At 37.9% G+C, this 25,360-nt stretch overlaps 1 long non-coding RNA gene across 1 annotated transcript in view; it reads left to right on the top strand.

Moving 5' to 3' along the window:
* Positions 1-3,866: 3,866 nt before the first annotated feature.
* The window catches only part of LOC147155788 (uncharacterized), a 39,672-nt gene continuing 18,178 nt past the window's right edge, over positions 3,867-25,360 (top strand). The window contains exons 1-3 of the long non-coding RNA XR_015091902.1: positions 3,867-3,927; positions 4,328-4,375; positions 15,099-15,211. This is a non-coding gene — a long non-coding RNA (uncharacterized LOC147155788). The remainder of the gene's footprint in view (positions 3,928-4,327; positions 4,376-15,098; positions 15,212-25,360) is intronic.

Genomic DNA, 25,360 nt, shown 5'->3' with positions numbered 1-25,360 from the left:
TGATCATTTTTGGAAGAATTTCTTATGTATTTTTTTCCCATGCATTTCAAGTCACATCAATTATACGTGGGTTGAGTCAGGCCAGTCCCTTTTCCCCACAAAGTTAACTGTAGACAAGTAAATATAAAAGTTTTTTGTTTGTTTTTTTGATATATTGCTACAACTTCTGATCGAATCTGTGATCGGTTATCGGTTTGTTTGTTTTTTCCCCCAAACTCGCTGATTGTCCGACAAATCCTGATCACATAAAGCCTAGTAACATTTAAATAATATATATATTAGGGGTGGGAATCTTTGAATGTCTCACGATTCGATTCCGATTGGTGGGTGTGTGATTCGATTCTGAATCGCTTTTCGATTCAGAATGATTTGATTGACAATGATTTTTGCTTCAATTTATAGATGTTCAAGGAATCGTAATGATCGACTCCAGTCTGACTTGCTAATGCTAATTAGCGCGCTACTCGCGGCACTTTCATCACTCAAAAGAACGGCTCCACGCTGCAAAAAAAACTACTTTTATTGGAATAACTTGATCGTGACTTTTTCCTTCTACTATCTAATGTGGCTACAACTTAACAGTGTATGAGACCGCGTGGAACCACACTGCCTCTAAGTGGCCAAATCGGGTACCACATGAACAGCGCTCCCAATAAAGGCACACGCAAACAAAGGGAAGACAGTATAAAATAATTAATAATAAAATTGATTTTGGGACATTTAAAATCGATTCTGAAGCGTACTAAATGAGAATCGCGATTCTTATGAGAATTTTTGGGCACACCGCTAATATATATTTTCTTAAATATACAAATTTACCCTGAGAGTGTGAACGTATGCAATGTGCATTGTGTTTTTTGGTTGTTTTTTTTGTGCTTTGATCTTCCACTCCTCCACACTTCTTTTTAGCTGCCGCCGCCCCTCCTCCCCCGGTGGACATCTGTCTGCAGCTTGTTATCCGTTAGCGTGAGGCGGAGTGTGACAGTGTGATAATCCATGCCGATGTGTGCCGCTGACCCTGTGATGTGCTGTAAGACCTTGGCTGCCACTGTGCGCTCGTGTGTGTGTGCGTGTGTGACACTTGGAATATTTCCACACTTTTAACATCTTTTCCTGTGCATGTTTCTTTTGAGTTTGTATGGATGCGCCTGCAGCGATACGCAAGTGTTGTTATTGGCAGTTGTCTTTTTCTTTTTTTTCTTTTTGCTTGTCAAGCATGAGGATAAACATATGCTGCTTCAATCATGCAGGATGTCAGCAAGCTTTATGTTTGATATTTGAGGGAAACAATGTGAGACCGGCTTCAGAAGCCGCCCTTTGTGTCCTAATCGTCCCATTGTTATTACAGTCAAGGCATTCTAATCGGTGAAAAATGTGTTTGTAGCGAAACTTTAAGTTTGACAAAAACACAAATCTTGTTTGAAGTTCTTCAAACATGCCTGTTAATGAGCTGCACGAATAACAAAAGTACTGTTCAGCATTATATAACTTTACTTTATGCATAAAATATTGAAACAAAGTTTTAAGAAAAAGAAAGGAAAAAAAGAAAATAAATTCCAATGCTAACACATTGCAAAAATGCCAGCATAGATGTCGTTAGAATTGTAACCCTTCAAGGTTCTAACATAACATAACAAACAAGTACTTATTGTAAAATAAAATAAAATAACTCATTAACTGCCATTGACGGCTTTATACGTCAAAAATTAATTTGAACGATTTCTATTAGTTTAACATTTTTTCCACTTTTGTTAACAAAGATATGAAAACCTAGAAACAATTTTTATTGCACATTTACAACAGATATAAAATGTGTTATTAATCGTGAGTTAACTAGTGAAGTCATGCGATTAATTACAATTTAAAAAATTAATCACCCAACACCCGCGCGATAAAATTTGTAATTGTAATTAATCGCATGACTTCACTAGTTGTTAACAAAAGTGGAAAAAATGTTAAACTAATAGAAATAGTTCAAATGAATTTTTGACGTCTATAGCCGTCAATGGCAGTGAATGAGTTAAATGTGAAGCTGCACCAGCCAACATAGAGTCCACAAGAGGAGAAGCTGTTATTTGATGGATAAATGTGGGGCCTACTTAAAAAAAATAATTTAAAAAAGTATGCAATTCAGATATATTACTTTGGAATTAAAAAAACAGTATGCTTAAAAAATGCCCTTATTATATGTAATATACTATAAGACGTAATACATCATTGTCAGTCTTTAGTAAATATCAAATGGAAATGTGAATACTTTGTATCTTCAATATGTCTCTTTAGTATCACATATTTAAAAAAAAAAAACATGAAACAAATTCACACCTGATACATTATTTACAGTATAATTGTGATTGATACCTTTGTTATGTTAAACGTGCACCTTTAACAGGTGCCATTGCATTCCAATGTGATGCATTTTTATGATTTCAAACCATCTTTACTGCAGGGTCAAAGCACACAAGGGCTCTCTGGGGTAGATGCTCTGCAAAGCAATACGCTACCACATACCGTGCACACGATACAAGATGTAGTTTTCCGGCCTGTATCACACAGTGTACAGAGCATAAAATTATACTTTATTGCCCAACTTTATTTGCGCTAATGGGTATAACCTGTATGAATATACGAACGCACGCAGGGACATCTAAGCGGAATCGTGATGGTTATCGTCATGGAAACTGGCTAGTATAAGTATAAAGCAAGCTCTCTCTCTCTCACGCACACACAGACACACACACACACACACACAATTCCAAGTCAACATTTCCATACAGTCATGCACACGTGAGCGTGCACACATGCATGCTGAAGTAGGCATGCTTGTAGGTTCAGACAATTAAATTTGCAGAAACGCACCACTGGAGAGCCAGCTGTTGCTACAGTCACAGCTCCCTCTGCTGCCGTCCGGTGTAACTGCGGCAACAAGACCAATTATCTAGCAACATGAGAAAGGGAGGACAAAGGTACTTAAAGTACAGATGCCTGTATTAAAAATAAATAAATAAGTACTGTGGCAAAAAGTAGAAGCGCTGATTAAACTCTTAATTCAGCAAGAATTCAAAAATTAATTAAATGAAATGGGGTTTAAGTGCAAAAGTTATTATTTTGTATTTTTTACAATTATAAAAAATAGCGTTTTGATCACTTGGCCCAACAAACTTGTAAAATGACTCACACATTTTTACATTTTTATTTTTACAAAATTAGCTTAGCATAACTAAGACATAATAAATGAATTGTATGTATTATTTTTCAAATTAGGTTGAAATTTATTTTTGAACACCAGAAGTTGACGGTTGGAAAAAGCATTCAACAATTGTGGCAAATAAGGCTATAAATGACAAGAAAGATGTTTGAGTTACTTCTAATTTATAGCCTAGCACACATACAGTCTAAATTAGCATAGTAGCTATCTTGTTTTGTAAGACATTAAGATCATGTTCATTAGGACTTGAAGGAACAATTGCTTTATACAATATTTGACTATAATACATTGAATTATATTTGTTCCTAAAATTGTTTTAACCTCAATTAGTCATTTATAAACTCAATTGTCCCTTTTGAAATGAAATGGTCATCGATTTAGGATGCTCTGTCTCATCTTTTACATCTTCGCAGCATTTTTCTGGCATTAGAGCGCTGAAACTGAAACCGATCATTAACCTGAACGCTGTCTACTTTTAAAGCACCTGCTCTGAGCATAATGATGACACTCTTGGAGGTGAGGTTGCGCCCCTGTTTCTAATATGAAATGTATCTTTCTGTGCAGTGCTATGTGGGAGTATACAGATGAGAATCCCCAGGAATTCTAAACAAACATAAGAGAAGGCGAGTTATGAATGGGGGCGGGGAGTTAGACAGACACTTTCACAACATTGGAGGGTCTAATACATCTTGCTTACATTGGGGACTTTGGGACTGAAGGTTGGAAGACATGTTTTTTTTTTTCAAGCCATGAGCGTCAACCAGTAGTTGGTGACAAATATTTGCGCAGGGCGGTGTGATAGAACTTGTCAACTTTGTTATATTTCATTGTAGGCTAAAGCTAAGTTTGTTCTTTAGCAGTTAGCATAGCAGCTAATTGAGCTAGCATGTACTACCCAAGAAAGTACTCTAACATTAACATTGATTTGCCACCCTGTTGCTTAATATTCTGACTGTTACTGTAATTAGAGCGCTACTCAAAATTAAATTAGTCATATATGCTGTGCCACTCCAGGCTTAATATCTTGATGTAGTCATAGCCAAACATAATTAGAGTCCAAAAGGATGAAAATTATTCAACAGAAATTTGATAAACACTATCCTTCTGCTATGTGTTCAGGGCCACGAGGCGCTGCAGCCAATTCAAAGTTTATTTGAAAGCTAAAAGGTGAGTGAACCACTCCACTCCACTCCACCATCAGTGACAATTCTATAACTCGTTTTTTTCTAATAGTTCAATCAATATGTCCAACATATGATGTACTGTATTTATAATTCAAAGCTAAACTGAACTGAGGACAATTTGATTCCAATACATTGAGGTAGATAGAATGCCATGGGCATCAACCAGTGAAGGTGAAAAATATATGCGCAGTGCGGCGGTGATAGAACTTTTAACCTTGTTATATATATTTTCAGAAAGACAACATCAAAGTTGTTCCCAATGTAGGCTGTATCGAAGTTTGTTCTTAACCAGTTAGCATAGGAGCTAATTAAGCTAGCGTGGTATCAATGGAAAAAAAAAACATCCTAACATTGATTAAATTATCACCTTACTAAAATTAAATTAGAAAAGTACTCCAAGGTTAATTTATTGATATACAACATTTGTTTCAGTTAAGATGTCCAACAAATGACATACAACTTAAAACTAAATTGAACTGAGGACAATTTGATTCCAACAAGTTGAGGTTGATCGATAGAAAAATAAAAGTATGTTTGTGAGCACTTTTACCACCCCTGTTATTCGATATTCACAAAGCACGTGGACAAAACTAAGAATAGTTTTGTTTCCTAATTAAAAACCACGCTCAATAAGACAATGAAATAAATACCACTAATCATCTTCATCCATCTCTTTAAACATTCATTCATTATTTAATTGTGTAATTCTAAACTCATTAACTTCAACATTATGTTTTTAGCCAATAAATTATGAACCAAATCCCAATTTTCCCAGAAGCACTGTACCTCCATAAAATAAATCCTGAAATAAAACAGGAGTTCAGGTAGCTACTATCATGAAGTCATTAATAAAATACATGTACAGATCTCCTGATTAAACCTGAAGGTGAAAACACTTGCGGGAAGATTAAGTTTGCGATTGTCTTTTGATGTATTGTAATAGTTTTTTTTTTTGTGCATTTAAAAAAATGCAGGTAGAATGTAAGGAAGAGTGAAAATAGACCGTGCTATTCGGCAGACAGACGTATAGAACAAGGAAGAGGAAGCAAGTGAAAGATCAGTCAGATTAATAGCAGTGTGAAGGTGGGATAGATAGCTTTTTGACCTGGTGGGCCGCTGAAGCCCTTTATGCTCCACAAGAGAAAATGAGACGACTCTCCCACACCTATCCATCAAAGCCATTTAGTGGTTCATTGTGGCCAATCATTTGTCCTGTGTGCGTGCGCGCTCTCAGGTGAACATTAGGCAATTACAGCCCCCCTGTCTTAATGGGTGCCAGTGAGCTTTATCATGGTGGGTGTCAGGATGTGAGGTGAAAGGTGATGACTCACTATCAAGGTGGAGCAGGCATCCAGTTCAAGCAGTTCCGCTCAATTAGGATAGTTACGACGCTGTTAGCATTTGTGAACTGCAGGAATAAGTGAAAATATGGGCAGGAGTTGTTTACAGGTGCGGGAAGGATACCGGAAAAAGGGATTATTTCACTGTAAAATACTTGATTTGAATTTTTAAGTAATATATTGATGGCAGTGTTTTCTGGTTGGATTTTTGAAACGTTATCGATTGACAAGCATAATGATACGTATTTGATCTCTTCATTGATTGTTAGTCAAAAATTGCTGCATTCTATCCACTGCTCCTTTTCTCTGCTTTCAAGATGACAAAATGAGTCGCGCCACCCCGCCAATTGTCTGGCACGCGATCGTCCTGTCCTTCTAAAGCTAATAATGCAATCAACCTAATCTATCCTTAATGCAATCAAATCTATTAAAATCTAATCTGATCCCATTCTCTTAATTGGATCTGATGGATCGTGTTACACTTTCTAACAGTTGCCATGGTGATGGCTGGTCGATTCTTCCAGGGTTTGTGGGGCTGAGGGAGAAACGGTATTGTGTTTATATCATTGGGCTATAAAGACAACATGCCTGAAGAGTTCTTTAATCCGCCTGAAGATGTGTCTACTCCTAAACGAAAGACACTCATTAGCGTAGTTGTTACAACAGGTAAAAAAGTGGTTAAAGAAAATTTCTGATCCAGTTTTTTGGGCCAAGTATGTAAAAACCCACCTGAAAGGGAAGGGAAGCCTGGTGGTTAGCTAATTAGCGTCCCAAAAATATATACAATATTTATTACTGAAACACAAACAAAATGGCTCCTTTTTGGTGGAGGGCTTTGTGTTTCCCTACGATCCTATTACCACAGTTCTCAGGGCTTTATGCCCCTCGCAGGGTCACCCACTCACTTGTGCGTAGCTTGACAGCAAGCTAGCAGTTAAATATCCAACAACGGTTTAGGTATTACCTTGTATTTCTGTGGCGACCTCTTTTGTTTGTTGTAAAGATCTGATAGTAGGGTTGGGACAGATAAATAGGTTGATAAAGTTTTGCCCCGAAGCTTCGCCGGCCACGTTACAGCGTCGACATTTCCAGCAGAGTTGTAATGCTACCAGTTTAGTCAATACAACCCAATATTTGAGTGAATATTCAGTTTGATAGTGACAGCTCTAACTATAGTGTAGTCAACAATCAACAACATTGAGATGTAAAACAAAAGCATTGGATAAAACGGCACAAAGTTACAGTATAGAAACGTATTGAAAATGATCCTTCCCATCTTCACTTTCGAAGATGGGGGGAAAAAAAGTTTCAAGATAATTGAAAATTGTGATGAATAAAAAATATTGGGAATGGAAGTGATCTGGTTTGACCCTTGATCTCACCAATCTTGGTCACCTTGTGTTCACTATCCCATGAAATATATGTTTCTGCATTTATATAGAGAAAGAATATCCCTGATATGTGACCGACAGCAAAATGTCAATTCGGAGAGCAGTGTTAAATAGATGTAGATGAACTAACACGGGGTCAGTGATTTCGCTCACAAATTGACAGAATAGAAGCCACGTCACACTTCTCAAATTAGTGTAAAATTGTGTTCTCTTCATTCTGTTACTCATGGATCGCTGTAGTTTAAAGGTTCTCCCTGTGCTTGGACAGGAGAAGAATATATTTTAAGAGTTCGGGAGATTAATTTGGGATATACTGTAAAGTATAGAAAAACATTTTAACTGTGGAGTCGGGTATTCACACGCGTAATGTAACCCATGCAAAAGACAAGAGATTCCTGTATCAGTCACCCTAATGATGACAAGCAGCACTGTAAAGAAAATAGATGAATTTTTCATCATGTTAGTCCACATGCATTGTAATATTGTTCTCTTAATGACCTGAAACAGTTTGGTTGAGATTAAATGTACCGTAGTTCACCCCACACCCTTGCGTTTCTCTCAGCGCATCTCTTTTCGTGCCGATTGTGAAACTACACCCCGTGCCTTGTAAATAATTCAAGTTTCAATATGATGTATTTAATTTTACTCAGTAAGGGATATGAAAATGTAATAACATTTGCATAATTGAGCATTAATTATACATTCAATGGTTTTTAATGAGTTAAGCAGACTTTTTGGAGGCAGTACATCCTGTCTTCATTGCAAGGTGAGGTCAAGATAATAGATCAGCTAAAATTGGAGAATGGGTCCATATGTATCTAAACTGCCATAGTAATGAAAGCTAATGAGTCCACGAGAACCATAAAGTCAGCAGCTAGGACTTTCTGCTAATGCAATAATATATTTTCATTAGCCTTAATAATATTATTTAAAGGGGACGCGTTATGGAAAAGTGACTTCTTAATTGCTTGTATATGAATATTTAGACATATAGTCTCTGGAGTGCCTGCCCATCCATTGAGTGTAAAACATAAACAACAAACATGAAGACCACAAAAGCGGTTGATTTCAAGTTGGCGTAAAGTCTCAATCCTTATTTATACAGTGTCAGATTGTTTTGTAATTAATTGAATCAACTATTAATCAAGGCGCTGATATTGGGCGATTTGACGAATATCGGTATCGGCCTTTTTTTTTCCAAATCTGACTGTCGATAAAAGGTCACGCTAAAACCATTTTAATCTCAGGAAACTATTTATTTTAAACTTCAGTTAACTTTATAAGCGATACTGCTGACCCTAGGAACTTTCTGAACCTTTTTTTTTTCTTCTTTTCGACATTAAGGCCCAATCCCAATACCGCCTCTTACCCCTCATCTCATCCCTCCCCCTTATGAATGCACGTTTGTTTCCCAATTCTCTGTAAAATGTAGGGGGAGTGTTAAAGACGAGGGCTGCAGGTCCATTTTCACGAAGATAGACGCCAACTAACCTAGGTCCCTTACTACAGTCACGCCCCCTCGGTAACACAATGGCGGAATTAATGGCGACACCAGGAAATAACAAAACGCAGGAGACACGTAAATGTAATTATGCTAATATTTATTGAATGTCGTAGTAATGATAGTGTTTTTATCGAATGTTCTATACTTTGGCAGAAATTGGCACAATTGTGAGTTTTGGTAAACGCTCACTATTGTCGCGTCCGTTATGTCACAACCAGCACGCAGTTGCGGCGGCTTGATGTGACGACGTAGCAGTGGATAGCGATAGTACGTTCCTAATTTCCTAGAGGCATTTTTTTTTCCCGTCTTTGCCTCCCCAAAGAAGTAGAAGGGAGAGATAAACGAGACAAAGGGTGCAGGGTGAAGCGGAAGTAATGGGATTGAGCCTTAAAACAAAGAAATGTGAAAGTTTAAGATTTCAGTTTTTTTATTTTAGGGGGAAAAAAAGAGCTATGGTATTTACTTCTTTAAGTGTCCATTTAACTTTTTTAAGACTTACTGACAACCTTGCGAGCTGTGAAAATGTTTTTTTTTAGAAACTTACAATGAAGTATATTGTCTTAGATGTATTTTATTTTTTTGAAAAGTATGAAAAATTCTTCAATAAGCATGAATGCTTTAAGACAATACAACAAAATCAAGATTGACATTTGTATTTAAAATAATTTTGACGCCAATATTTGTTCCCTATTTTACTGAAAAAGAAAATCTGCTTCAAATATCCGTTATCGGCCTCCTTGACTACTAATAATCGGCATTGGTATCAGCCCTAAAAAAACGATATCGGTGTATTTAAAAAAAATACTTTTGGTTATACAGTGGGAGGGGGCCTAAAACTGATCCGTGGGGGATCCCACAAACAAGTTGCGCACTGGTAGAATTGGCTTCTTAAATCACAACAGGAAAGTTCAATTTTCTTAATGATTGAGGTAAACTAGTCCCGGATCATACCAATGCTGCCAATACAGTTCTGCTCGCTTTTGATCTATCTCTCATCTCAAAATAGAAGCTGCCTTTCTTATCATTCCGATTTTAGCTCTACCCTGTGCTGAGAATTCATGAGTACAAAACGTGTTTGACATTGACAGCTCACCAGGATTAGAGCATGATGTGCATCCTGTGGAAAATGTGAATAAAAGTGAATGCGCAGCAGCAAAAGGCAAGGTCTTGATATATGTTGATTGTATTGCGTACTTGTGAGCGAGCGCCTTGTGCAAAGATGTGCTGTAGTCAACTTGCCCTCTCTCGCCGGTCGGATAAGTGGCTTCTAGGCATGGTAAACTTTTATAAATTTTGCTGTCAAATGCACTACTTTCATAAATCACAGTAGAGCAAATAACAACTTTGCTCATGTTCACATGTTGTCTAGCCGCCACAATGAGGTAAGGAGAAGAGAGAGGCTTTAAAAAAAATCCACAGGGGTTTGGTAATACCGTCAGGGTGAAGCGTAGGCCATGATAAGACGTATGAACCAATATGTCCTCAAGCACAATTGCGCTTAAATTATTCAGCAACACATTAGCTACATTTCCCTGGGACTGGATTGTAAAACAGAGTTGGCAGCACAAGAATCACAATTATCACGATATAGTTGCTTCCTTTCCTTTGTTTTGTTTTTTTCCATTTTTTTCCTTTTGTTTGCATGAGCCATCGGGATTTCCTTCTATCCATGTCTACTCCATTGTTTACATAGAAGACAGTAAAAAGCTTTAGACATGAATGTGTTTGCTTTTTTGTCACTCACGCGCGAGCGCAACTTAGTAAATCGTACGAGTGCCTTATCCATCTCACACGCACCATTTGATAAGTCACACATGAGCTTCACGGGTTTCTCGCATGTGAGATTCTTAACTCGTTCCCTGCAAGTTCCCTATATAGTACTTTGACTGATATTGTAAGAAACACTCACCGAATTTTGTATGATAACCTAAGAGCAGAAAAAGAGTTTATTTTTAAATGTTTCCGTCCTTTTGTAACGAGCAGTAAAAGATTTGTTGGTTTCACCAAAAACACTGTAGTAAGTTAGCTTGTCAAGCAAAACAGTGACTTTGATGATGTTTTAATTTTGGGACACCTCAAACTAAAAAACAACAAAAACAAAAAGCTTTTGATGGAAAAATAAAAATGCTAAAATATTAAATATTTTCTAAGTTTGGTTTAGTGTATTAGTGTAGATTGTGGTTATTCCTAATAAAATAAAATACAAATTGAAAGGCCTGCATCACTGCAGGGAGTGATTCCCAATTCAATGTTTTTATTAAATGCATACATTACAAAAATAAATCAACGCCTTCTTGACATAATCATCAACCAATCAAGTAATTTTTACAAAATTTTCAGGAAACACAATTTTTTTTAACCATTTGCATCATATGGAGATGATTTAGGCAAAAAATAATAATTTTTGCAAAAAAATAGGACTTGGGCATTTATTTTCAGAGGGTGACGAAATACAACTTCTAACATGAAAACACGCATGCACACAAACCACGACATCGAGTGACACGCACTAAAAAATAAAAACATAAAATGAATATTCTAATCCTATAATTAGAAATATTTTGGGGAATGTAAGGCAATGCTTCTCTATCTCATTTCATGGAGACATCAACTAATGATGACATGGCGTCACTAATGTGCCATCTGCGTGACTAAATCACTTCCCTACTATATAGCTATTGTGCTGTAGTGCAAGTTGGAGATTGGACAAACATGCTATAGCTGTTGATAGCTCAAGAATGTAATAATAGTCCACCAAGAAGCGTTAGCATGTCTCTGACACTGCGGGTTATCTGTGCAATATGTCGGGCAACTTCTTGACTATTCTCACACCAACGAGAGATAACATTCCTTGAATGGCAAGATACATAGTGTATGGCCATATAGATATAACGGGATTAAGAGGCCTCTGGCTGTTTGTGCAAGTGCGGTTTTAGGGTTTCTGGTTATGAGACGATAGGATTTGTTGATTAGCAGCTGAATGAATGTACCACCAGTATAAATGCGTTTTGTGTGGACAGAAATTGAGTTCTGTGGAAGGAACACACAACACTAAAAACTAAATTCCTAAATTCATCACGGCATTTTGTCGGAGAACTTGCCAGTTGAAGGTCAACACAGCGCGGGTGATGCAACAGGACAGATGTAAAATCAACAACAGAAAAAAATACGCCTTCTGGAGTGGCCCAGTCAAAGTCTCAACCCGATTGAGATGCTGTGGCGAGACCTCGAGAGAGCGATTCACACCAGATATCCAAAGAATGTAAAACAGCTTTGCAAAGAGGAAAAGATGCGAAATTCCTCCTGAGCATTGTGCAGGTCTGATCAGCAACTACAGGAAATGTTTGGTTGAGGTTATTGCTGCCAAAGCAGGGTCAACCCGATAGTAAATCCAAAGGTTCACATACACCGCTTTGCATGTTGTGTTCAGTTGACGAAAATAAGGAAACATAAATGTTGGTTCAAGGGTTCACATACTACTACTTGCGACTGTATGAGAAACTGCTTTGCGAACTGGTGAATGCTTATTTGAAAACACAGACAAATGACTTGTACTTGAATTGATTGCTTGCTTACAGTAACATAAAAGTTTAGCCTCACCATTGTTCTCTGACAACAATAATCATTTCCAATGCTACTTTGTACAAATCCATCTGAGCCAATATAGCAGCCATTTCCTTAATAACATGTATATGGCAGGCATTACAGTTTGATTAATGAAATCAAAAGACCCTAGTATTGTGTCTGTATATTGTTCAAAAAACCCCCCGACCTTTTCTCCTTTATTTGTGCCATAACCTTCAGCTATTGTGCTGGTGTTGACAGCAGTACATATTTACAACATGCAGAGTAGGTGGATTGAATATTGTTTCTCACAATCGCATCTGATGCAAATTAAATACCTTCAGTTGTTGTACAAATCAAGCAAAAGCAATTATAAGCCCATAGGTGGTTTCAAAGCTAGGTAATAATTAGGGCATTTTGAAGCTACAATTTACATCTACTCTGCCTTGATTGCCTTCACATAGATGCTTTTCTTTATTGATCGTACATATTTTTATAGCGAAAGCTGTGGTTGTTGGTTGTATCTTAGACAGGACTTGGATCTGTATAATAAATGTGTGTCAACAGGGTTATCGCAAAAAAATTGGAACCCCCATAATGCCGACGTTTGTAACTGACCACTATATCCCTGATGACACAGATGATCACAAATAAAAAATATAGTGAATAATATTACGTTAGGTACTAGTCAAGAAAAACAGGGAAAACACCCATTCCCACAAAAAAATTCAACGCAAAAATAAATAAATAAAATACAAAAGCATGTGTATAATATGTGTATATATATATATATATTAAAAATTGTCTAATCGATGGCTTGTAGTGTTTAAAAAAAAATAAAAATGTTGATCCGGGTCCTTCATATCTCAACACACCACTGTACTTTGCATAAAACATAATTTCCTTTTAATTCCTGTTTTTTTGTTTTTCAACATTTGTCAATGGCCTCCATAATTACGGATGGTGTAAGTGTAATGAAACAGCACAGCCGAGTTACTCTAACTGTGATTGAGCGCAGAGTACTTAAAGGCCACAGGCCAGCAGGTAAGACGTGACCTTTGCGAAGATTTACACATCCAATCAGCTGTTAATCAGACTCATCAATCAGAGTGACTGTCCTTCAGACACTCTGTCTTCAGACACGCGTATTGTGATGTTCGAAACAAAATAATGTAAAAGACGTCAAATATGTCTGGATTTAACGTTACATTTTCTCATGCAGTAAACACCGCAGAACATTCGGACCCGTCCATTCAAATGGAATCTGTAATTGATTCCCATTTATCTGCAGGTTACATGTCTTCTACATCTGTTGCTCGAGACTTTGCTTTGCTCATCCTGATTGCACAACTTTTATTTTCATCTTCCAAAAAAAGAGTGCTTGGAAGAGAGACCTTAACATAGAAATTGAGGGTTCACGCTGTCAATGTGTGAGATGGCCCAACGTTGGACCAAAAGGAAATAATCATGAAAGTGTATGCATAGTCCCAGGCACACAGGTTATAACCCGCATATCCTATTACACTTTCATCATTCATTTGCCACTTTGTTGAACCAAATCCATTTGGTGTGTTCTTAGTCTAGATGTCAAGAGAAGGTGAAACCTTTTCCAAATAGAAATGATAGATGCTGTGACCCAAACCCCCTTTTCTATTTGGTCAGAGGTGACCGGAAAGCCACCACAGCCAACAGCCTTTGATGGATTTGGCTGGCAAATAGAGTAGTGGGGAATAGTATGTCTCTCGCAATACATATCGTAATAGCGTACTGTACTCTTCATATTTTATTGAAGCCATCATTGGAGTTGAGTAAACATATTAGTCAGTCTACATTATTAATTCCAATTCCTCTTTCAGTCTGATCACTCTAGGCCCCGAATAACTGGAGGTCAAGTAAACGCTGCCATCTTGTCCTTCATTTCAGTTTGAATGGATGTGTGGTCAGCGAGACAAAGTATGCCTTGGGTGGAAGAAGGTTAAATTGTAATTTTAAATGTAACATTCATGTCCACAAAAGAAAAAAGTCTGTAGGGCCACAGGCAGGGTTTGTGGGCTTTGAGCAAGTTTGGTTGGATAGGGTTGTAGGGTATGATCGCATTTTTAGGGTTAGGCGTCATGCATCTGTTTATCCATCCATCCATTCATTTTCTATACCATTTATCACCAGAGGTGGGTGCGCCAATAAATTTTGAGCACCCGTCATTTGCCAATTGTCAATCCATCTGTCATCATCAATCACTTAATATTTCAAGCCGAACCGCATATTAATCGTCAATCCGTCATTCCTCAGCTAAATAAGAATCCGTCAATCTTTCGATCGACAATTACATTAACGGACGGAAACCCACTTCCAACAATACTTAGTCCGTCAACCGTCAAGAAAACGGGCGTCCGTCATTGACGGATTGATGAACCTCCCGACAATATTGATGGAATGCCCACCTCTGTTTATCACATCCATTTAATTATCTTTAAAATGTCACGATATGTGTTTTTGTTTCACTCTGTAACATAATTTATTTTTGGCTTTGGGTTTAACTGGAAGTTTTTTGTTCCTGTGTGGTTGTTATGCATTTGTCTCCCCCTGTTCTCGTCAACCCTGTTCTTTGGGTATCAACCAATCAGCTCACTTTACCCACTTGTGTATTCTCAATGTGTGAATGGTTGTCTCTTTGTATTTAGTTCTATGGTGAAGCGCAGGGGGGGTCAAATCCAGGTCCAGAAAGTAAATCCCTTGCCACAGTTTGGCTTTAGCCACAGGTGCTTCTACTCAACTGAGCTCTCGTTGACTAGAAACACCAGTAGCTAAAGCCAAACTGTGGCAGGGTTTTTATTTTCTGCACCTGGATTGGACATCTATGGTGAAGTCCCCGAAAAAATATGTAGCAGCTTGTTCTATCTGTTCCAGGAATGAGACTCCATCCAAATCACCTAGAGGACTTTTGCTTTCGCTCCACATCCCCAGCAGACCCTGGTCAGATATTTCTGTGGACTTCAATAGGGGACTCCCGTCCTCCCAAGGTAACACTGCCGTCTTGACGGTAGTGGATCGTTTGTCCAAAAAGGTGCACCTCATTGCCTTGCCTAAGTTGCCGTTAGCTGAACAAATGGCTGATATCATGATACGATCACGTTTTTTCCGTAACACCACATGGTTTGACCTCTCTCATTCTCTTTTTTTCACTATGTTTGCAACAAAATCAAATTCTGTTATTTAGTTTTTGAAACAGTACAATGAAACAAATCTCAAATCTTCATTTCTCACTGATTACCGTAGTACTGGCCTGGTCTCGACCGATCTTGATCAAAAGGCCTTTGATGCCGAGACAAGACGGAGACCCTTAAAAATAGTCTCCAGATCAAGACCAATCTCAAGAACTACAACACTAGTGTCTGGACCCTACCCCCCTGCAATGAACAGGGGTTCACTGTACTCTTGGTATGGAAGGGTTTCATACCTTGTGAAATGTCCTGTGCTTGTGCCTGTCTTGACTGTGTGATGGTTAAGCTCATCCTCAACCCATCCCCCAGCTTTCTGTTCAGCTGTTCGCTCTCTCTTCTCTCTTGGCTTTCTATATGCCAACTCTCTGCAGTGAGTCCCAAATGAATCACTAATAGGTAATTAAGTCCTTCTGCCACCAACCAGGGGCCATGTCTAACTGCAGTAGGTCTAGTGCCTTGCAGTGATGCCGGATCCACTATGTCCTGCTTAGAGGGGGGTGGTGTTTGTTCCTTTCAACGGAGATAACACTCCCGCCCCCTCCTAAGCCCAGCAGTTGTACTGCTGTTACGACAAGATAACAGATGATAACATGGCTGATGCACCGGCCAACACCTGCTGGGAATACCTGCTGTTTGATGGACGGATACCACAAGCCTTGAAAGCCTCCGCATGTTCCTCTTTTTCATCTTTTTTTTTTAGTCCTGTTAAATTAGGGATGGTCTTATAACAACTTCCAAAAAGCAACAATATGCCTTGTTTTCCCCCATAATGAGAGTTGTGACAAAAAGACAAAAGCATGGGGAGGTCTGATAGTCTGTGAATGATTTGACAAGATGAGAATAATTAATATACAGTAGTGCAGTTATTCAACAGCTCCCTGTTGAGTGTTTAGTATACAGTTTAGTACAAAATGGTACAACAGCACTGTGGTCCGCCATTATTGTTAAAATGGTGACACATGTCCCTATATTTTGAAATAAATATTTTTAACTGGGTGACAGTAGTTGGTTCATTAAGACTATATGGCCCAGAGAAAAGAAATGGAATTTCATTTTTGAACTCAACTGCAGATGTTGAAGGTCACAGTTCGATGAAGCCAAAACTACATCACCTGCAAATTGTTGAGATGAGATCTTCTACCAACTGGACACCATCTATCTCTTGGATGGCCCAAAATGAACAGACTGGTGTAGAAGGGCTGTCTTGGGAGTCCAACATCCATTGAGAACAAGTCAGACTTACTACCGGCAATGTTAGCCAAGCTGCTACTCCAATTGTAAAGGGACCATATGGTCTGTCGTAGTGGTCGCCAGAACCCAAACTACTGGAGCACCACCAGAGAACACTGTTGAATGCCTTTTCCAAGTCCGCAAACCACATGTGGACTGATTGGCCAAACTCCCATGAACACTCCAGTAGCTTATAACGACGGTGTAGAGCTGCTTCAATTAATTATAATGAAATTATTGTACACAAGTGATTCGTTTTTTCTTCATGACATACAAAATGGTTGTAAAATAGTACCTTGACTTAAACTTAATTCATTTTGTCCCCAAGTTCATAACTGAAATTGTATATGTAAAAATTAATTTTACTCACTGCAATTATCTGAAATAAAGACCAACTTAGCTACAGCTAAATGTATATCCTATACACACAATTAAAACAGATAAGTCTGGCCATTGTTTAGAATGAGGACCTCTATCCCTGTCACCGCCACCATTGGCATGAACAGGGAATTTGGCCCCTGGTAGCCTGGCCAGCCATTGGTTTGAATGAGGATTTGGATGGTTAGAGGTGAGATCCTCGAATGGGTCCCGCCGGTGCACCAATAGGACGACTGTACCTACCTACTGCAAAATACAGTTAAACAATGTCCTGGCATAATTCAACAGCTCTCCAAAATGCGTTAACCTTTTCCTGATGTTACATTTAAACATGCTTTTGCCATACCATGAATATCTGGTAGGTCATGAAAATGAAGATCTCATCTGTCATCCTGACAGTAGCTGACAGAAGTCTCAAACACTTATTGCTGATGTTCCCCCTCCGGGTCTGGGATTTCAATTCAGGTGCTCAGAATGTTGTGTAGTTAGTGAAGAGCATAAGTGTGGCTCTTGCAGTTTATTGGCTCACGTTTCACTATCACTGCAGTCTGTCATCATCTTCAGAAATTGCTCATACTCATTCAGCACTAAATTGCACAGCGCAAAGAGCTGAGGGATGATTCAAGACCATTCATCAACATAGCTCGCTGTAGACTGGAACTACTATGCAACGATTGTCAGCTATATTACTTTAAGAGGGTGCATTCTGTGTAGCATATTTTATACATAGAGGGGATTTCATGTTTAAAGAAAAATAGAAATATCAATATAAAATTATATTGCACAAAATTATTAGAATATCATTGTAATTGTGTGATTCAAGTGAAATGCATTCAAGATTATTCATGGTATTTGAATCTATTATACTATCAACAGACACTGCTATAAAGTTTTCCTCCATAAATCTATTTTATTTTGTTTTTATAAAAAAAAAAGGCTTTGATGTTCCATTTATGGCCAGGGCTTGTCAATAAAATATCAAATATACTAAAACGAGCAAAACCTTTGAGTAAGCTACTGGAGGAATTTTTTTGATGAGATTTAGATGTTTGTGGTATTATTGTTCAAGATTGGCTTGACTATTTAAAACCACTGTCATCAGCCTCTAACTTTGGTTGGAGGTTAGCTTCAATGTGTTAATTAGTATCACAGTGGAGATGTGCTGAATCCTCCCAAATAAGATTCCCATTAAGACTCACTTTAGTGTTTCTGTCTTCCTTCCTTGTCTCATCAGTACCTCCTTCCACCCCCGCAACTGATAATTCTGCCTGAAACTCAAAACACACAAAGGTTATTTATTGCTCGTTGACGATTCATTACTTGCTGACGCACTTTGAATGCTTTTGCGTGGGTTTAATAAATTCAGCCTCTTTTCTGCCGCCTACTTCAACATGGCTTCTCACCTCAATGACAAAAGTGTGCGCGTTTGGAAAAGGTCTGAATCTTGAAGCCTTAAAATGAGGAATTCAGAGGTTTTATTTTTAGTTTTTAGTTTCAGAATGCCAACACATAGATGAAGACAAAATCTGAATATGTCCAGTAGGGGATATAAATGTAAGACTGTGATGATGATGATGGATGACAACAAAATGCATTTTAAAAATAGACATTGTATTTTATATGCTCTATATGTGAAAATCAAAGGTAATAGTTTTTATCGTCTGATAATATATTATACCTCTGACAACATCAGTCAAAACTGAGCATTATTTGTTCCATAAAGGAAAATCTGATAAAGCTCTTCCAATGGGTATACTGGTTGCTGGCTATTTGGTTATATTATGTGAATAATATATTTCCTTGACTATAGAGACCCATCATTTATCAATAAGAATACTTTCCACATAAATGTTCAACCAAACCATCTTATTTCGCCTAGCAAAAGTCCGCGAGCTTAATGCTAACGTAAGCATTTACATATAATGTGAAATTGCTATTGACGAGCTAATGGATATTAGCATTGTTACAGTAAGTAGAAACCCTCAAACAACAAAGACTGTTACTGAAGCTTGGAGACCGTCTCTGTTTCTTGCTCTTAATGATCTTGTACCTCTGTAAAATTCTGCAATATAGCGCGGGGTATGAACGATGAAGTATCTAGCATGTGGAAGATACGTATTAAGCTCATGTGCAACTTAATAGTTTGCCCTGGCAAGATACAAAAATTGTATTGTGTTCCTGTGATTGTATAGCAAAATTAGTCATCTTGGGATGCAGCTGGTTTCGTGTTTACTCAAAAATACAATATAAGACTGTGGCTGGTCAAACTAACCATGTCAACGAAATAAGACTTAATTGTGCTAAGATATTGGATCCCCCCGAAGAGATTAATGTGGGTTTTGCAATAGCAGCAGTTTTATTAGCGCTAGACACAACTTCTTGATTAAAAGAGGAACAAAAACCTGCTGTAAGCTTTTCTTGATGAAATGATGTTTACACTGTCCTCCCAATGGGCTTTGGCAACACACATTGACATTGGCAAGCTAGTAGTATGTGCTTTACTTACACACTTTGCTATTGATATGTCTCACTGGCTTGTAATGAGGTGACGGAAAGAAACTTCCAAGGTATGAACTCTTGTCTTTGGCTCGTCACAGGTATCGGCATGTCTGGTTATTACTGAGAGGTCTTGCTAAAATGTGGACGTATTTATGGGAGGTTTGATGCACTTGTAACGCACACAGGTTGTATCCAATAACAGTCACGTTGTTACTATTTCCGATGAGATTATAGAACACATAAGAAGGGGAAATTCTGGTATTTACAGCTTGAACATGGTGAAAAGCATTGCGTTAGTACTCAAATTGATGGAGCGACATAATCGTTTTCAGCGCATTGACAGCTCATGTGTCCACGAACAGCAATGGAGGAAGGTGTCAGAGAGAGTACAGTCACTATTTTGAGTTTGTGTCATCTTAAAAACAAAAATTGTTATGTAGTAAAAAAAAAAAAAGTCACACCACATCCCAACCATTATTAGTTTTGCCATTAATCATTCAATTACCAACCATTAACACTTACATTTGTTAAGTAAAAAAGTTGCCTTCTTTTTTTTTAGATTTAATTGAAAAATATATTTATGTTTAGCTAAATCCAAAGAAATCTTTTTATTAAAATAATTTTGTTAAAATAATTTTGTCAAAAAGGACATCTTTATTGTATTTGAAATGAATTTTTTAAAAAAAAAATTTATTATTAAATGCCACTTAGTGTTAAAACCGGGTGCCATTTTATGTTAATTAAGCAGGTTTGTCTTATCTGTATTATTTTGAATGTAACTATTAAAGTAATTTATAATCTAATTTAGTTACTTTTAAAAGTAATCAATAAAGTGAGTGAGTTACCTTTTTAGGGTAACTGTGACAACACTGATTATATTCACAAAACACACATTTCCATACTCTTAAGTGTGGGGTAAATAGTAATTTTCACAGAACAGTAATTTTTACCTAAATATGAAAGACCACCCTATTAATATTTATTTATTTATTGCTACATGTTGCCTAATTTCATTTCAATTTAATGACCGCAGTTTTGACTGGTCGGGATGTCTTAGACCAATCACAACCCATCCCAAAGCAAACTGTGTGTAACTAATTTGGTGTATTTATGAACGGAAATCACTCATGACATTCATTCATGTTAGCATTTTGTGACGGCGTGTTTGTGTGTGTGTGAAAGGGAGAAAGCGACAGTCAGATGGTGTACAGCCGGTCAACAGTGAGAGATTGCGAATCAAAATTCATTCACCCTGTTCAAAGCCAGTTAAGCAGATGGATCAGGGGTGGATTACGATGTAGTCTGTAAGTATGTGTTGATGTGAGTGTATATGTCTGGATCAGGCTGTTCCCTGCCACTTAGTTTGTCAGTGAATGTGTATAGTATGAAAATGACTGATAGCTCATGCACTAAACCGCTTGTGTATATTTACTCAAGAGGTTGGATTAGACAGGCTTTCAATTTCCTAAATGAGGCATTACAAACTTTGTTTTAAGTCGATTTTAGGGCGCGTAGCAAATTGCCCACATGCTTTTGTTTAGGATTTTGCGTTTGGAAAGGGTTTTGCTTGACATTGTTGAGAATTCGCTTGGATTATTTTGTTATTCAGATTGTACAAATGATCGTGGATTATAAACGATTGACATGTAACTGTCAGCAGACAGAAATAAGCACAAGGTAGAGCGCATAGCAGCGCGTGATCAAGAAACATGATCAAAAGCTGGAAAATGTCACAAAAACTATCTGAGGGGAATTAAATTAAACGTACAAGTATTTCAAGGTTGTGAGAGCCGCATCACACCAGCAATTTGCAATTAAATCGTTTTTGTAGGTGTTTTTTCACCTTTGACAAATGTAAGACTGCTGCAAAAGCTTAGTGTCATAAATGTATGAACAGAGCATTTTTTTTCTTTTTCAGCCTCCAACATCCCAATTAAAGATAAACCTTAATGAATAAAAATTCCATTTCAGTCACGTTTGGCGTTGAAAAGAAAAAGAGAAGTTCCTCCAATCAAAAGCCGGTCGTGGATTTGAAATTGTATTGAAGAATGTGTCGTATCTGCACCTTTGCACAATGATAGAAGAAAATGAAAATTAAGAGTGATGAGGTTAAAGGAGAGAGGCGGAGCATACCATCACAGAAAAGAGGAGAAACTACATAACCAGTGTGAAGGGCATGGTTTGGTTATGAATGACTCTAAACTTTCAGATTTCCTTTGTGACTGATGTCTTTTACGCAATGTTGAGACAGGTTAGAGGGTAAGGAACGGATTTTAGACACCAATACAATTTAACCCACAAGAAGAAAACAAAGTTCAGAAGGTTTCTTTCTTCTCCCCCCGCCATATTTACCTTCTTCTTTATGAGATCACTCAAATTTTATATAAAAATAATGAAAAGCCTTTTTGGTTTCATTTAGGGCAGTAATATGGAACCAGACCCAGACGGACACAAATAAAATATGTCTGCAGCAAGATAAAAATGTGATTTTTGTCTCTTTAATATCTTTTTTTTTTTTTACAGTCTTGGCATAAACCATCCATAAACATGGCAACAAAAAAAAAAAAATTTAATAGGAGAATGCAAATCCATTTGTTTGCACCATCTGCAAAATCTGAATCTTGTTCCTTTCTCAGCGCAAAAACCGAGGGGGTGGAGATTGGTTACCAATGAGCAGATGGCTCGCATACTTCACATGTTCCAGTTAATCTCTGGATCTCACTGCAACTTTTTGTAACCTGCACTTGCTGGCCCGATCATCAGCTACACCAAAAGCCATATGGCTGCGATATGCACACAGGTGGCAGCTCTGGCTTACTTCCTCATCTACATGCTTCCGCACACACAAACACGTATGCGCACTAAAACATGATAGCCAATTTTTAACATCTAACTAATCTCTAAAATGTGAGAATCGCCTCAATGGCAATTGTAAATCTCCTCCCCCAAATCAAAATTGACCTATGAGAGGCAGCACCTACATCAAAACCCATCTCAAACTACGGTGAAGGAGGCAGCATGGTTTGGGGTTGCTTCACTACCTATAGCCTGGACGAGAACTAATTTTGCTATCAGTGACAGCAGTCCAAGTTTATCAAGACGTCTTTAAAGAGAACCATCTAGGGGAGGGAACTAGATTAAGAACAGAACACGTTTGAGCAATTTATGCAGAAATCAGGTAATTTCAAAGGGTTCATATTTTCTACAGGGGATCGATCCTCAGCTCTAAAGTCGGATCAGAACATAGTCAATCACTAATGATTTAATATTTCTGTGAAAACTTCTAGGCCAGAAGTGTAAAATGTTTTTTTTTAAATACATTAACAAAGAGAGAAAAAATTGCCTTTACTGATGTCACATTTGTGCTATCACATCAATTAACAAAAGCGTCATGTTTTTCCTTATCCTGTAGACCTTTATTTGTGAACTATTTTTGTACTTCAAGTCAACAGACTTGAAAAGTTCCCTCCATTAAAAAAAACCTTCTATTGATGTAGCATACTTTTACTCTACTTCAAAAGAAAGAATTTTAGCTGCAGTGCTGACCCAAGGTCTGATTTGGCTCTGCATTATCCTGCTGCACCCACATCTTTTTACTTTGTTGGTAGTAGATCAATGGTTTCAGCTGCAGCAGGAGTTACAGACGGGGGAAGAAAAGATTCTTGTGATGAGCGTAGTGCAACATGTCTGTCTTTGGTGAGCAAAAGCACTAAACCAGAGGGAAATAATTGACCCATTTGAATTTGAATCAGTTGGAGTCATCATTGATAGAAGCAGCCTTTTTAACATTACTGTCCTTTATTGCATGTTGATTTGTACAGTATTTTTTTTTACATGAAGAGATTATATTTCCTGGTGGGAGGACCTGTGGTCACAGTGCAGTAGACTCTATCAATGCTTGGTATGGGAACTGTCCAGGACAGGACAAAGGGAAGATTTGGAAATAGGATTTTCTTTCCTGAATGAATGAAAGATTTTTGTTTACTTTCAGTTCTGCAGTAAAGCACATTTTACAAGACTGTTCTTCAAAACTTTTTTCAATCTGTCTGTCTGAATTTGTGGGTGTCAGGCAACGGATGCAGCAGTATGCAAAGTGTCGTCATAAAAGTAGAGGACAGAACAAATAATGTCCTTCCTCTCATTTGAGAAAAAATCATATTGAAAACAATGAATAGGGAGACTGAGATTCCAATAAATACGCTTCATTTAATTTGTGGTACAAGTCAAGATCAAGGTTGCAAACTGACATTTAAATTCTAGTTAAGCGTTTTAATTAAATCCAACTTCAGTGGATATGAAATCAAAGTTTTGGGATGGTCTTGATTTTTTTTCTTTCTCTCATCATTGGTGGGCAAAGGCTCAATCCCAAACGACTAAGGTTGGCATCACCAAAGGTTGGAGATCTATTGTGTCACATGGTTATTCAAATGAAGGAGACATGGGGGGGGGCTCACAATGTTTAAAACATCTTAGAGTATAGAACATACCGTAATATAGAGTGCTGGAAACATTTCACTCCTGCAACAAATTTAATGGTCAATAAAACCAGAAAAGGAAACCAAACCACAGGCTTGATTAAACCATCTTGTGTCTTATTCAGAATAGTTTGACCAAAAATAATTGGTTGCCCAACTCCCTACTGCGCCACATTCACATTACCCTTCTGTTTGCGAGGACCAATGAAGGCTTGTCCATTATGATGTCTTTGGGGATGCAGCTCTCTTGAAGCCATCCAATGCTCGATGGGGACATTTATGTAAGGAAACACATCATTACATGAGCATTTATACATAATCACCCACTTAAAAAGACCCCATAGGACAGAACTGCAGCGTATGGGCCATTTACACAGCTCGTGTGTGTTTTTATGCATGTGTGTGCATGTGTTTTGCGTCTCTAATGTAATACAGTCCATCTGACACGTGCCTTATGATGATGTCCAGAAATAATGATCAAAATGACTGTAGTTTTTCTCTTTCACGATACTCTAGTTCTCTTATCTTATATTAAGGCATGCTCACAAACAGGTTAACACGCAGGCACGCACCACGCTGCTTATCTTTACACTCAGAAGTCAGAATCTTTGAATCTATAGGGGCGAAATTCTGTTTCAGAATCTTTGTATTCTATATCAGGATTAGGCTACACCAGTGGTTCTCAACCCTGGTCCTCGAGTACCCTTATCCAGCCAGTTTTTTTTATTGTGTCTCCCACAGCCTACGCAGGTGTTTCAAACGATCAGCTCTGCATGAAGCCTGATAACGGTCCTCAGCTGTGTTGGCTGAGGGAGACATGGAAAACAGGCTGGATAGGGGTACTCGAGGACCAGAGTTGAGAAGCACTAGGCTACACTATACCTACAAATACATTTTCTTTCCTTTCTCTACATCTAAGAATTGCCTTATGGCTACATGACCGGAATCCTTCCAATTTGAAAAATATACTTCTGGAAATGTATACATACATATGAGACTGATAATATTTCTGAAGCAAAACTAAACTGTCAGAGTGTGATTGATGATACAATTTTCAGGCATATTGGTTGCCAGCCCAGGCACAGGTACGGTTTATTTGTTAGCGGTAAGTTTGCCGCTAGCTGTTAGCTGCCTGCCAGCACTACTGTGAGAATTACAATGACAGAGTCAGGGAAGCATAAAGCAAAGCGCGAATGTGAAGAGGAGCACAGCACTTATTTTTGAATGTCTTATCCTAACGGGAGGATTTAAATGTATGTATTTATTTTCACTATGCCAGACTTCCCCTTCACAACCCTGGACTGTCATTTTAGTTCTGAGCAGAGTTTCAAAATTGTTGGGGGTTCTTAAGACTTTCACCTGCACA

This window comes from Leptonotus elevatus, chromosome 21, assembly GCF_054856555.1.
Source record: "Leptonotus elevatus isolate MCC_2025b chromosome 21, RoL_Lele_1.0, whole genome shotgun sequence".
Taxonomy (NCBI): Eukaryota; Metazoa; Chordata; class Actinopteri; order Syngnathiformes; family Syngnathidae; genus Leptonotus; species Leptonotus elevatus.
The sequence above is the reverse complement of the archived record's forward strand: the minus strand, read 5'-3'. Positions and strand labels throughout refer to the sequence as shown.